The sequence below is a fragment of the Ambystoma mexicanum genome, chromosome 9, assembly GCF_040938575.1.
Source record: "Ambystoma mexicanum isolate Mex_15411 chromosome 9, UKY_AmexF1_1, whole genome shotgun sequence".
Taxonomy (NCBI): Eukaryota; Metazoa; Chordata; class Amphibia; order Caudata; family Ambystomatidae; genus Ambystoma; species Ambystoma mexicanum.
The window spans coordinates 444,368,117-444,382,842 of NC_090931.1; positions in this window are offsets into that span (position 1 = coordinate 444,368,117).

The window sequence follows — 14,726 nt, forward strand, 5'->3', positions numbered from 1 at the left end:
TGAACTTTCACAGCACTGAGATCCGAGAGTGAAAGTGCCTTACACTGGCAGACAATGCAAGTCTTTGACGTTTAATCTGCAGATGACCCGAGAACGCCTGCATTGGTTAAAGTATGGGCAGGGGGGGAGTTAGTTGCTTGGGTGCTGGGATGGTAACATTCTAGGACGCTGCACACGCTTTCAAGAACATGCATAAAAAAGCCACCTATAGCGGCAAATGTGCACTTTGGCTGTACATTGGAAGCCTCACAGAAGGGAATGGAGCCCCTTAAGTATGCCACCTGTATATTCCTTTCTATTTACTGAGGCACAGTCTATTGCTTTGGGAGATAAAGGATTTAATTATCACGAAACAGTTAGAAATAACGTGTTTCCTTTCTACGTGAGCTTTTTACAAGATGCATTTAACTGGGCGCGGAACGAACATTGAGAGCATATTAAGGTAATGGCTATGAAGAGCGCATTCTCTGTATGTCATTGATTACTTTTTTAATAAATAAAACTGTCATTTAGTTAAAAAGCGCAGGAAAGCTTTAAACGCAGCCATTTTTTCTGTCAACGTGTTCGCTAAGGCACTTCCCAAATGTATGGTTGACGTAAATGTGCAGTTAGTGCCATACAGTGGTTCGCTCTCTGACGCCTAGTGTACTTGAATTAACTGGTTCCTAGAAATTGCACCTTGATCTCGCAGCAAGCTAACTTGTTACTAGACCCCTCCAGACCATGCAGGACTTCACCCTCTCTGGGTTCCCTACTCTGACCTTTCACGCAACGTGCAGAGCTCCAGCGCATGTGTACACTCCTTTATCCCACGCACCAGTAACTCCTGAATATGTTGTTCGAAGAGTACCGTTTTCATCATTGTTTCGCTGCAGAGTACATATGTGACAGCAATTTATGTGCGAGCATTTCTAACCAATAAAAGAGTCGGCATGCGAGTTCTTTAGACTAAACACCTTAAAGTTTGCAAATGTGATCATTTCATATTTTTAAACATGCAGTCCTTTGCAGTCTATTTTCGCACAAATACATCATTTAATAGTGTACATCGTATTCTGAAAAAATAACTTACTGGAAAAACAATCTATTCAATTTGAAACCCATTTCAACTTTGAAAACTTTCAATATGTTTGAGAAAACGATACAGGGCAATAGGTAATGCGTCCACCCAGTGCAGGAAAAGCGCCGGAACAGTAATGTTTTGTTTGCCAGAGCCACGTTCTGTTCTCCAGAGCTAGAGGCACGACTCTCACATGCTGTGCTTCGTGGAGCAGACCACTTTCAGAAAGAAGACTATTCTGAAAAGCAGTCTGCTCGTTGTTGCACAGGCGCTGCATAAACGATTAGTGTTCAGACCAGACACAAAGAAACTGCCGAAGCCTCAAAGGCAATTTTCTAGCTATTCACACTATATATAACCTAAATTCTATAGACATCTCTTTATTAGGGTGAGTATTGTGAACAATCAAAACAGAAGGCTCCATTATTTGATTAACATGTTTCCTTAACAAATCACTATAATACATGTTTAACATTTAAAATTGTGGACATTATGTTGTTCCCATAATGCTCTTTGTTTTTATGCACATCGCCAGGATTGGTGATACGGAGATAATGGGGCTCATTCCGAGGTTGGAGGTAAGGGAAAAAATATTGCCGGTAAAGGATTACCAGCATTGCTTACCACTACAGGCTATTCTGACCAACCAGACCGCTATTTACGGCACCGTAAAGTACGATGCCATAAATAGCGGTCTAGGGTCGCACGCGCGACACACCATGCCGATATTAGCGGCATGCCGTAAACCGGAGCTGATCCCAAGTAATGCGGACATGCAAATAATGGCCTAGTAAAGCCAGAAAAGTACCTTACCGGCATGGAGTAAAGACCGGCATCTCCGAGAAGGTGTTAAGAACCCTGAGCAGTGTTTCCAAGAGCCACAGGTGCACACAATCAGCACAGGTGGAGGCAATAGAGTCAAAGCACAAAAGGAGCACACCCACACACCGCACCCCCTCCCACACCAAGATGATACCAATAGTAGTAGCATTACTGGAGCTGGAGGCCCTGCTTGCAAGGCAGCAACAACAACAACAACAGCAACAACAACAACCACAGCCCCCACCACAGAGGATACACAGGAGGAGAAGGAGGGTGAGACAAGCCCGGCATGCCCCACCAGTGCAGCCACCGTTACCACCCCGGCAGCCCCCAATCCCTCACATCAGAGCCACCCCCTTCAACCTAACACCAGAGCAGATCCAGACCCTGTACCGGCTTGACTGTGACACCATCACCACCATAGTGGACCTGATACATGATGACATAGTAAGCCTCATAGAAATACGCACCGCCATTCCCCCCTCTACTGAAGGTAGTGTCTGTGCTCCACTTCCTTGCCACAGGCACCTACCAGCACACAGTGGGGCACATGCATGGCATATCACAACCCTTATTTTCCTGGATACTGAACCAAGTGCTGGATGCCCTCCTCAAGCACATAAGGGAATACATATCCCTGCCACGGACTCCCCAGGAGATATTCAATACAAAAGTTGCCTTCCATGCACTGGCAGGCATGCCAAATTGTTGGTGGTCCCACATGTCATGGAGGTGGCGTATCGCAACCGCAAGCAATACCACTCCATCAACGTGCAGATGGTATGCAACGCCAGCAAGATCATCACACATTGTTGTGCCCGATATCCAGGATCAACTCATGACTCTTTGGTCCTGCGGAACTCCACGCTACCACGCTATATGGAGCGACATGCTGGACGACATGCCTGGCTGCTTGGTGAGTTGCCTGACTGGGCCATGGCATTGCATCGGGGTTGTGAGGTGGGTGCCTGTATACTCCACCTGGGTGGGAAGGGGGGGAGATGCATACTCCACCTGGGTGGTAAGTGGGGGGGAGATGCATACTCCACCTGGGTGGGAAGTGGGTGGGAGATGCATACTCCACCTGGGTGGGAAGTGGGGGGGAGATGCATACTCCACCTGGGTGGGAAGTGGGGGGGAGATGCATACTCCACTTGGGTGGACATGTTGACGCCAGTGCACGATGTGCACCTCACCGAACACTGTGCCCCAGAGCCAGTGAAACAGCACATGACTACCAAATCCCACAGTAATGAAGCAAGGCCGACACCTAACACTACATGACTAACAGGTGACCAGGCCACATCCCACAACACATGCACCACTCATTGCAGCCCTCACACACCTTAAGGGCATCTAGCACTATGCACTGCATATGCACTATGTCGCTGCCTCCAGCCTATCACCACACAGGACAGTCATCCCTGGGAGTGCATTGAACTGAGCCTAACAGAGATAACACAGCGTGTCACTGGTTCCGCACACCCATAGGAGTGCTGCAAGTCACCACGGTACTGATCAGTGCAGAACTCCCTACTACCAAATCTCACAGAACACAAAACATCAATGATTTCACTCCAACACTGCTGCATGCATATACGATGCACGTGCAACAAGATGTGAGTGCACACCATAACCCATCCTGAGGATGCTACCCCCTCCATGATCCCATTACACAGGACACATAGCGGGGCCAGAAATGGGGGCAATGCATCCAGGGACAGGTGTGTATGGGCAGAAATCACCTGCTACCATGTATGACTAGTACAGTTGTCCGCCATGAATATACGATCATTTACCTTCATTCCCCTCTCATGCAGGTGATGGTGGCTATCTCTTGAAGCCGTGGCTCATGACCCCTGTCCGAAACCCACAGAACAGGCACGAGGAGGACTACAATCGTTCCCATACCCGTACACGTGTGGTGATTGAGCAGACCTTTGGCCTGTTGAAGACACGATTTTGTTGCCTCAGCCGGTGGGTGGGGCACTTATCTACAGCCATGAGAAAGTGTCCAAGATCACCATGGCATGTGTAATTCTGCACAATATGTGCATCCGATGGAACGTACCCCTGCCATCTGACATAGAACTGCTACCACCGGATGAAGATGAAGGGGAGGAGGAGGAAGAAGTGGCAGGACAGCATCACTGTGCAGATGCACAGAAGGGACGTGCCGTGCGGCAATCATTGATTGGACAATATTTCTGACACACAAGTCAGCAGAGGGTGTGAGGATGTCAGGACATCGGGCACTGGGTGTGGGGATACATGTACACTATGCACTGTGCAACATTAAATGACACATGCGCAATGATGAATGTCCACTCTGTTGTTTTTTTGATGAAAAACCAGTGTATTGAATTAGAAGGTTCGAACTTGAGAAACAAACCCTCCACCACCCTTCCCCCTCCGACTTCCCCCACAACACACCCTCACCCCCTCCCTCTCTCACCACAACAACCCCACAGTAGTCCCATGAGGACCACATAGGCCATATGTGTATGTCAGCATTGTCACTGTGCGCTCCGAGAGCCAGGGGGAGCCATGTTCTGGCGGCACAATGTATGTTGGGAGCGACGGAGTGGGCTGGTCTGTGTGGAGGATCCTCCTGCTGGGGCTGTCGTGCAGGAGGTGCAGCCTACAGGGCATCTGCAATCCGGCCAAGGACCTCGCAGAGCCAGTTTGTGCTGCTTGTAATGACCTCGCCCAGTGCTCTCAGTTCATTCCGCCACTCCTCCCTGGCCTGCCGATTGTCTTGCATAAAGTCATTTATGAGGCCTGTGAGCTGCTGAGCCCACTCTGCATCAATGGCTGATGTGGTTGATGTGGTTGGCCCGCTGGGAATCTGGCTCACATGTCTTTCCGTTGTGTCACTAAGGGAACTGGCCACAGGACTGGCATGTTCCAGTGCTGCTCCTTGCCCCGTAAGCCCAGGTGTATCACTCTCACCAGAATCACTATATGAGACCTGGGGGTTGGTTTGAACATCAGGGGTGTGGACAATCCCATAAGTGTTCTCCTCCATTGCTCCGTATATGGATGAGGGGCTGTCGGGGACATCGAGGGGGCCCATGGCTGCAATCTCCCCAGTCACACTAGACTCCTCACAGTGCGGCGTAGGGCATGTGTCTGCCGCCAGTGCAGGGTGGGGTAGTGGTGGGGGTGAGGGTCATGCACCCTCCACTGGCCTTGCTGGAGCCAGTGGTGTGGCTTGAGGTGTTTTCCTGCTCGCAGGTAGACCGGGGGCTCTGACTTGGCCCCTGGAGGTGCTGGGCCAGTTGCTTGCCTGGTCCTCGCTGTAATGCTCGCTGCATGTGGGGGTGGAAGAGAGGGACGGCATGAGTGATGATTTGAGAGTCAGCATTTGGACATGCCTACAATATCACAATCAGATTCTAGTGGGTTGTCAGCATTTGGGCGGTGAACAGCACATTGATCTATGCTTGGATGGTAGATGCATGCATATGTCTGTGTCATTCATGTTGGCCGGGTACTGTGTTGGCTCACATGCACACTGTTTACATCAACTGCCCTGTGTGCCTCACGGAATGGGTCTCTTTGTGTGGTATGTGTCATATAGGTTACAGCCTTGCACCTGGCACTAGCCTAGGTCTCACTTGTTTCAGCATGATTTAGAGGGGGTGGGTGTGGCCGACCATGCCGTGACACCTTGCCCAGCCCTTAGCAGTGACTTTCATAACAAATGCGTTGGCAGTATTGACTTTGGACACTCACCTCCATCAACGGATGATGTTGCCCCGCACTCCATGTCTCCAACCCCTTCAATGGCTTCTGGGCCTATCATGGCCGCACACGTCTCCTCCCACGGCATCAATTTCATGGGGGAACCTGGCCCTCGTCCTGTCTCCAGGGCCTGGCTTCTGTTGGCCGAGAGGATGCTCCGCACCCTCAGGCGCAGGTCGCCCCACCATTTTCTACAGTCCTTAGTGGTGCGGGGGTGTTTCCCACGGCGCTCACCTTCTGCGCGACCATAGCCCAGATCTCTTTTTTCTTGATTAACGTCACCCTCCGCATGTCACTGCTGAATACGGTGTCGGCATGCTCGTGGAGGGTGTCCACCATCACTTGGAGCTCATCAGGGCTGAAGCGCTCCTTCCTGAGGCGGGCAGCTCCCTTTTTTGGTGCTTTTGACATTCCTCCTTGTTGATGGGATGTTTCCACAGTGTTGAAAGTTTGCCAGGGGTCCTGTCTGGTAAGGATGGCAATGGATTGTGTTTTTAAAGATGGCTGCCATGCTCCTTCCAGTTCCTGTGCGATGACGCTGTTTCTGGTTCCGCAATTTAACGGTGACCGTAAATAATGGTGACCGCTATTTACAGTCACTGCTAATGCCGCTTTCCTCTATGGCGGTAGTGTTCGCTACGGTGCAATTCATGCCAGTAGAGGGTTTTTCAGCCATTTTCGCGGCATGGCACTAGGTTCGTTACCGGCATGGCACAAACCTTGTGCCCGCGAACTCGTGATAGGGCGCTTTTAGCGGTCTATTGCCAGCTCGGACATGCTATTTGCACCATGCCGGTAATGAACAGAACTTACCTCCAAACTCGGAATGAGGCCAAATGTGGTGCCCAATCTGCTAGGGCCTATGCCCATTGCCCCGGCCCACTCCTTCCAAAGCGTCACCCGTCCTAAGAAGTGATGATTCCCCCAATAAATGTTTTCCATTTCGAGCACTGCGTCCACCCTAGGAATACGGTACCATTATACCTTCCTCACGGAATGGTTCTCTCTTTCCAAACCTCTTCTGGCAGCTCGGACAGACATGCCGTGAGCCCCTCAGACTCAGAGTCAGCGCATAATGAGCCATTTAGATATAGTTGAGTTTAGAGGTGTCAGAAGGGGAATGTGAAACGACACCCTGTGATAAACAAAGGCCTACTGCCAGGGTATATTAATGCCATGTCAAGATATTTACATTAAACCACTTGTGTTTACGTGGAGTCTCGTATTTTATGAACTAGCTGGCTAGAGGATTTCTGGTGCTTGAGGGGCCTGAAATTTAGAGGATAACATAAACACCAGCTAACATGGTGCAACAGAGAACATTAAACATCTCCATGGGTGGCACACCACTACCACATACATAATTGTAATGTTTTAATAGATAAACATTTGCAGCGCGGATGGGAACTCTGTGCTGCAAATGGTGCTGAAGGGGCTGGAGTGTACGAACCTTTGCATGGTCGGCCCTCACATTTTCCTTAAGGCAGTGCCTCGGGGTCGTTCGCGTTAACCAGTGTCATAGTTTGTGTTGCAAGCAATGAAATGGAATTCCATTTACCTTATTTTCATTACTTGCCAATGTGTGTTGGAAATGTGCATTTTGAGGGATGTCTCCAGCTAATCCATGCGCCAAAAAGTACAGCCATCAACACATGTGAGTCCATAGATTGTTTTAGTAGTCCCAGTGGTGGAAATGGAAAAAATTGGATGGGGGATCCCACAATGGACCGGGTGGGGGTGGAATTGGGGGTGGAGGGGTTCTGTCCGAGGAGGAGGGGTTTAGAGGGGACGGAGCTGGCAGTTGACCCCCAATCAAAGGAAATGTCCAAAATAATTGTTTAAAACTGCACAATTTCTTTCATGCTGCTTCTTTTTCAAACAATATACCAATTCCACTTCCATGGCACTGATGCACCCAAAATATGAAATCATTACCACTTGAAAACGGCCCTGGGGTCCCATCATCTGATGAGGTGTGTCTGTGACGGCAAGCAGCAAGCGCTGAGGTAGGGCTTGCAGTCAGGATTTAGGACGGAGGTACGCTGAGTATTTCTCTTTTAGTGTTTGCACAACACGAATGTGTACTTTCATTTACATTCTTTCATAGTATACTTCTGTCTTCAAACCCAAAAACTTGGCAGATGTGATGTGTTGCTCAGGTGTAATTTATTGGTCAAAATAAACTACATTTTAAATACTCAGTGTCCAAACTGTACATTGTCCTGTGGGGCAACCACACAAATATTGCACTAGCCAGTATGAAGATGCTGTGGTTACTTCTGACCAAATTGCAGCAATAGTTTACAGTAGAGACCAAACTCTTTTTTTATTTCATTGTCCTCCGGTGTGTTCTCCCATGCCTGAAAAGCTGTGTGGTCTGCTCCATGGCGACCCCGAAGTAGCCATTTTTTAACCTACTTTACTGGACTGAAGTCAACCAGAGGCGGACCATTACGGTGCACAAACAATAAATTGCTCACTCTTACAATGCCTAGGGAGTTTCTAAGGGGTGGCTCGGATTTTAGTTCAATGTTACAGATGGAAATGGTACCATCATTGCCTTTGGAGGAATCACCCTCCCCACCATAGGTGAGGAAAGTGACAATGTTTTCTTCACTGTCTGCAAATACCTTTGCAGCCGGCAAAGGAGATTGACGGGCAGCAGCTAGGCCAAGACAGAATTTCTTGTTGGACGCCGATTCTGAAGCTGCATTTTCTGATGCACAATTTGACTCTTTGCGTTTCTGTTTAAGGAAAAAGGCAAAGAGAGATAGTTGCTTTTGCATCCCTCCGGGGAACTTAGTACGGCTTTCCAGGCTCTAAGGAAGCTCCACCTGACTGCACGGTCCATACGTCACAGAACTGCTGGAACTGATGAACGCGACAAAGTATAGAAATATTTTACTACATGTACTACAGTACTGCATGGTTCACTTGTGGTGGACAGGAGAGGGCATACACATACACACCCCACATCACAATTTCAATTGCCAAAAAAGTATGCTTATCAACAGTGAAGCTCAGGCACCGTTTGATGTCTGTCCTGCCATGACTCTGTGGATCAGCCAGGCAAGCCAACATAGTCCAAAATTTCAGAGGGGGGGGGGGGCTAGAGCACAATAAGCTCAATGGTGTTTCACCACTGTTGCCACAGTGAGGAAAGGAAGGTACAGATTTTGATTATTTTGACTCTCCAAAGAAATAGCCTTTAGGCCTTTAGGCAAGTGCTGGGCACCACAACACTCAACTCAATGAACTTTTAAATTGTTATTTTATATAATATTGGACATCAAGTCATTTTTTTTAATGTTCTTCTATAGTATAACAGTGTGTGTGGAATCTAGCGCATAGAAGCAGGGTCTGCACAATTAGCGCATGGGTTTCGTACTCCAGTATGTTTTTGAAAACGCTACCAAGTCCTCATCCAGCGTAGGGCTAGTTCCTCTCTGGGTGCAGAGCAGCCGACCATTGACTGATGACTGCACACCTAGCGCACATTATTTTATAGGCTTAGCCATTCTTGTATGTCACATGTATTTTAGGCCTGAGCGTTTCAGGTCTGTTTTTTACTATGTACAATTGTTGGGATTTTGCACTGGAAAACCTAGTCTCGCATCAGGGGGTGTGTACACAGCCTCTAAAACATTGGTCTTGTTTTGCCATAATGTGTGCATGGGTGTAATACATAGAAGGGGGCATTAATGCCTGTGCTCTCCAGACTCGGGCCACACCACAACTCCAGGGGGAACCTAAGGCAAAATGTTGTTGCCCCGGCACCCTGAGCCACCGGAGCGAGTGTGGTTGTGTGTGCGTGGCAGAGAGGGTGGGGCTTATAATTTGAGTACTTAGCATAGCATGCACTGTCCATATCTCGTGTGCAGTGAGCACCTCGGCATTTGATGACAATACCTGGGAAGACAGAAAACAATTTCTCTGTGCAAAAGATGTTTTATCAAAATTGTTTACTGAAAGTTTTGCAGAAGTTAATAAACTTAACTACTCAATAGCACTCCTTTTATTGCATCCAGTCGGACTGCTTGGCTAACATTATTTGTACTGTCAGAACTTAAAACATCCAGCAATCAGTGGCCGAAGTGTACAAAAAGAAGTAGTGGAACTACGTTCCCTAGTGGCCTGCACCGCTCCCCACAAACCCCCATCGACACCTCCCTCTCCCACGCACAATAAAAACCCCAAAACACATCATGTGCCTGCTGTTTAGGGAAACGTTAAGTGCAGTGCACTGAAGGTGCAAGTTTCAACTTCTTCCTGCACTTTTATTTTAAAACAAAACCATTCCGGAGCGGTTTATTTTTTAAATAAAAGCATAGGAACAGGAAAACTGAATTCAAAGAAGTAGAGGAGCACTGCTCCTGACCACCTCGACCACTGCCAGTTGTCAGGATCCTATGGTATATTGCCAGGCTTCCATACGAAGGTACACACTTTAAAAACCTTTTTAGGTATCCACTTAAAGTTACACGACTTAAACACTTTAGCTGGAGGTGCAGGAGTGGTGATCAGTAGGATGTTGTAGTTAGTGTATGGGTGTGGATGTTATGGATTGGGACTATGAAATTCTTCCTTAATGTGGCTTGCAGGAAGCCTTTATTTCCCCAGGGCAAGATGGAGGATGAGTTCAGCAGCAGTGATTGGAGGAGCCTGGTTGTGAGGTAGTTTGGAATTTCACTAGGAGTTCTAAACTGCCTTTCATTCTGGTTTCCTAAAAGGCAGGTCGCAGTTTTCATAATTCAGTAAAATAAGTTAAATAAGTGACTACTAGACCTCTCCTGGAACACTAAGAGTACCATCCAGCCAGATGATTTGTCAAGGAGAAGATTTCAGCAACTACAGATGCAGAGGTTTGCAGAAGAATTTGAAACAGATGAAGCAAGCTAAGTGCAATCTATGCAAGTTATAGTATATGACATTTAAATTCTGAATTAAATGAAAAAAGCGATCTTTGAACTCTTTCCTGAAGTGAATAGCATTGTTCACGTTCCAGACTGTAAATAAGTTGATGTTTAAATGTAAAAAGTTAAAAGCAGTAGCAGTTGCAGGTGTAATAACGCACGCGGAAAAAGTAACCTTGTGTCCGGTTCACGTTAACTTTCACTAAGTGTGCGAGAGGTTTGCGTCTGTAGCGCGAGGAGTACTAATCCTTTGTTATGTGGTATTAATATTATTAATCGAAATTTGGCTTTGTTCGCATCATACGCGTATCGAAAAGGACTTCCTACAGGTTAGAGAAAAAAACCTTTTGACATTGCGTGCGTGTCACTAGCGCCTCATAGAACTACTGAGCCGCGATTCAAATCAGCTACTCAACAGCCGTTCCCGTTGTGCGGCAGGTGATCCTAATAGTGACACGGCGGTCAACTTTTCTCAGCACTTTCACGAAGTACAAGTTTGTACCGCTTCAGTGAGAAAAGCACCTCATCTATCCACAGGAACACATTGTATGCCAGGCAAGTTTCGGCGTACAGGCGCACACGTGTCTTTTGAAGTTTCAAGTTTCTAATTGATAAGTTGAAAGTGACGCTCATTGTCTCTCACATAAAAGACATTGAAAGACTTCTTAAAGAGACAGTGTGCCATGCAGTCAAGGGCACAGTCAAGTGTGGGCATTTAGTAATTGTAGAAATCTAGTTCCTGCAGACTCGGAAGGTTTCAATTGCAGAAGTTCAAGTAGAGAAAAGCACTCTAATTATACCTCAGTAAAAGTTTTTGATGAACTTTAGTTAAAAGAAAGGAGAGTTACAGAGGAGCTACAGGAAGTCTCAGACCTTCATGGAAAAAGCATAGTGACAATATAAAGGGTAGCCTATCAGCAAGGAAGCATAGGCAGCAGGTATTTTAAGGGAGTGGGTTACAAAAGCAGTTTTAGTTCATTTAGAGAAAGAGTTAGTGTTAATAGTAACTTGTTGTGAAGACCTTTTAGATCAGCACAGAACCATCCATCCCAGTACAAGGAGGAAAAGTTGCAAAAGAAGATCTGCATTTTTTATTTTCTCCAATTCCCCTTTCCCCTTTCCCCTTGGCTTTGCCAGCTTGGTAGTTATATCTATTCAGAGACTTTTGGGCAGGCAGACTTGGGGGGTCTGGAGGTCCATCATCACTCCTGCAGGAAGACTCAAGCTGGACCTGACACCAGCAATGCTTAACTGATGCACTCCAGCATGTTTTAAAACAACGTTATTGTACTGGCATTGTGCAATGACCACTGGCGAATTGGCGTAAGTGCACCCTTGCCCTAGTGTGCCCTCTCCAAAAGAAAGAATACCTGAGGGCAGCTTTGGCAAACTAAGATTTATTACAGCGTAAACATCCACAAAAAATGCCTATCATACATACCAATGGCAGTTTTTACGTTTAACTTATGAATGCGTTGGATGAGAGCAATTTCTCAATTGCACTATATAGTTGAAGTAAATTAGGCAGTAATTCCCCGTACTTGTTTTCTGTTAAGTTAAGCAGTATGTTTTATTCTATTACAGTGTTAAGAGGAAGTACACCTCTCCGCCCTGTGTGAGTATTGTGCACAAAGAGTAATCTGCTCTGTGTGCAGTGCGCTCGCACAGGGCAGATTAGATCACTGAGCAGCCGAGCCCCCACCTTCGCGGGCTCAGCAGTATAGTCTGCTTGGGTGCGGTGCAGGCATGAGACATCATAGGAAAGTGCTACCACTTACCAGTAATGACGACATTGGCGAGGTCAGTGGCTCCAGAATCCAGACAATGTCAGCTCCAGCAGCAGGCTGATGATGACGACGTGGTGGCTCTGGCTCCTCGAGATGGCATGGGCTGAATGCAGGCCATCCATCCTTACAAAGGCCTGGTGTCCTGCTGTATACATGTAGAGGGGCGGAGCCAGAATAGAGCTGCTACGCCGCCCTACTCCATACCATTGCGGGAGCTTTTATTTATTTATTTTCTTCTCTCTCAAAGTAACCCACTGCAGAGCATGGGTTTGGTGTTTGGGGCGGCTTCACATCTGGTGCCAGATCTCAGATCCGGCGAGAGCCGGCCCAATCACCAGCGCTGAGTAGTCCTAGAGGCGAGTGTCACACATGTGTCCAAGTGGCTCTGGTGTTGCTTGACCTGGGAATTGAGGGCCAGGATCACACAGTGTTATGAAGTGCAGCAGCTGTGATTGGGTCACTGGTCACTTGGTTCACTGCAGATGTACTTTGTACAGGTCTCCCTGACTTTATGGAGTGGTTTACTACTCTGTGGCTCTCTTCCTTCGCCCTCTTGCCACAAGGAGGGCTGCACCCCCCTTACACCTGAGACGCTCACAGCTCGGCACTTCACCAGTGCACAATTACCAGTAACAATGGGGCCAGATCACTGCCAGGGCGGTGTCATGGGTGTCAGGCCCTGGGAGAGGCCCAAAACAAAATCTAGTGTTTTCCCCCTCCCGAGTACCACAAAACACTGAGATGTACCTATCCCATATAGACAAACAACTTGGAAGTGTATATTTAAACAGCTGTCACTTAAATAAACACAGATAGTGTGACAGGACTTTAGTGGAAGTGTCTATTCTTTAATATCTGTGGAACGGGTTAAAGGTCAGATCATCTTCGTGGGCACAAAGATAGTCACAAGGCTGGTCTCAAGAATGCATTCCTGCTTTGCCACTGTGAAAATATGTTCATTCTTGGTGTTCCTAAAGCAGGTCTTCAGGCCTTTAAACAAACTGTATTGTAGCATAGAAATGCATTTATAATGGTGTCATTCATAATGGCGAACCACATAATGCCACAATGCTTAAGTAATTTGAGTTGTGATGACTCCTTTTATGTTTCAGTGCCTTGCTAGAGCGAGAAGGCTCTGGACAGGGAAGGCCCAAAAGGAACATTTTTAAGTACAAGTAGACACTTCCCAGTTTCCTCTCAAAGTGTGTTTTTCATTTACCAAGTATTTTCTTGTCTACATAACTTTATTTATTAATAAACACAACTATTTAACATCCTTACGCTGCACCATACATAAATAGATAAAACAAACTATCACAGGCTCTGGTGAGCCTGACGTAGGAACAACGCATGACCTAGAATGTTTGCCATGCTTTATCTGAAGCACAAAATTAACCAGGGTTTGACCCCTCCGCCTGTTCTGGAACACCAGGTAACCAAAAATGGCCTTTCCACTTGTCCGCTGCACTGCATAAGCTCATGCAGCGGACAAGTGGAAAGGCCATGCAGTCCGGCAACTGACTTCCTCAAATGGACTCCCAATATACAGTGCTGGGCAGTTCCTGCAGCGTAAAGTAAGGAATATGAAGCAACAGAAGAAACAGCTTGCCCAAGGGATTGTTTCTGATCCTCCTCCACCACACGAGATGAACTCAGCGTCCCCGCTCCGAGCTCCTGCTGGTCCTATCAAAAGGCAGAGTATTCTGCTCCCATGGAAACCAATTGCAGAGACGTGGTGCGTCACGTAAAAGAAGCTTTCAGCCGTGTCTTGCACTGCTAAACTACCACACTGAGTGAAGCACAGAGCCGGAAGCAACAAGACACACAGGGGATGCATAGCCACACAGGCAGCTTATCCTAGCTATGCCCCGTGTTTTGTTCTCACTACGCCTCTAGTGCTGACCTTCGGTCAGTCGGGCCACTGATCCCTTCATGCTTCTGGCACAACCACCACTACCAGGTCCTGGACGCCACAGGGGACACGGCCCACTACACTTTCCACTGAACGCCCTTCACACTGCACCACACTCCTGGTTTATCAGTGCGGCGAGAGCCCATCCTTGACCCATGGCTCACCTCGCTCAGTGACCTTTGCGCCACACAGCACTCCGGGCTCTTCTGCACAATTGAGGTTCATCCTCAACCCACCTCACCCTGACCGTACTCAGTGCTCCAGGCAGCTGATCACTACTGAAATAAGGATGAAGTCTTCAGCTAAGTGAAATGCTTGTTTATTACTTAAACAGCTTTACAGCTAACGACTGAGGTAACGTCCTCCGCCTTCAGCTGTACAGCTTCAACTGACCTTCTCTCATTCTAAATCTCTCTACACATTCTCAAGTTCAACCACTAACATTCCAATCTGGGTCGTGGTAATGACGACAGACACGGAGGTTC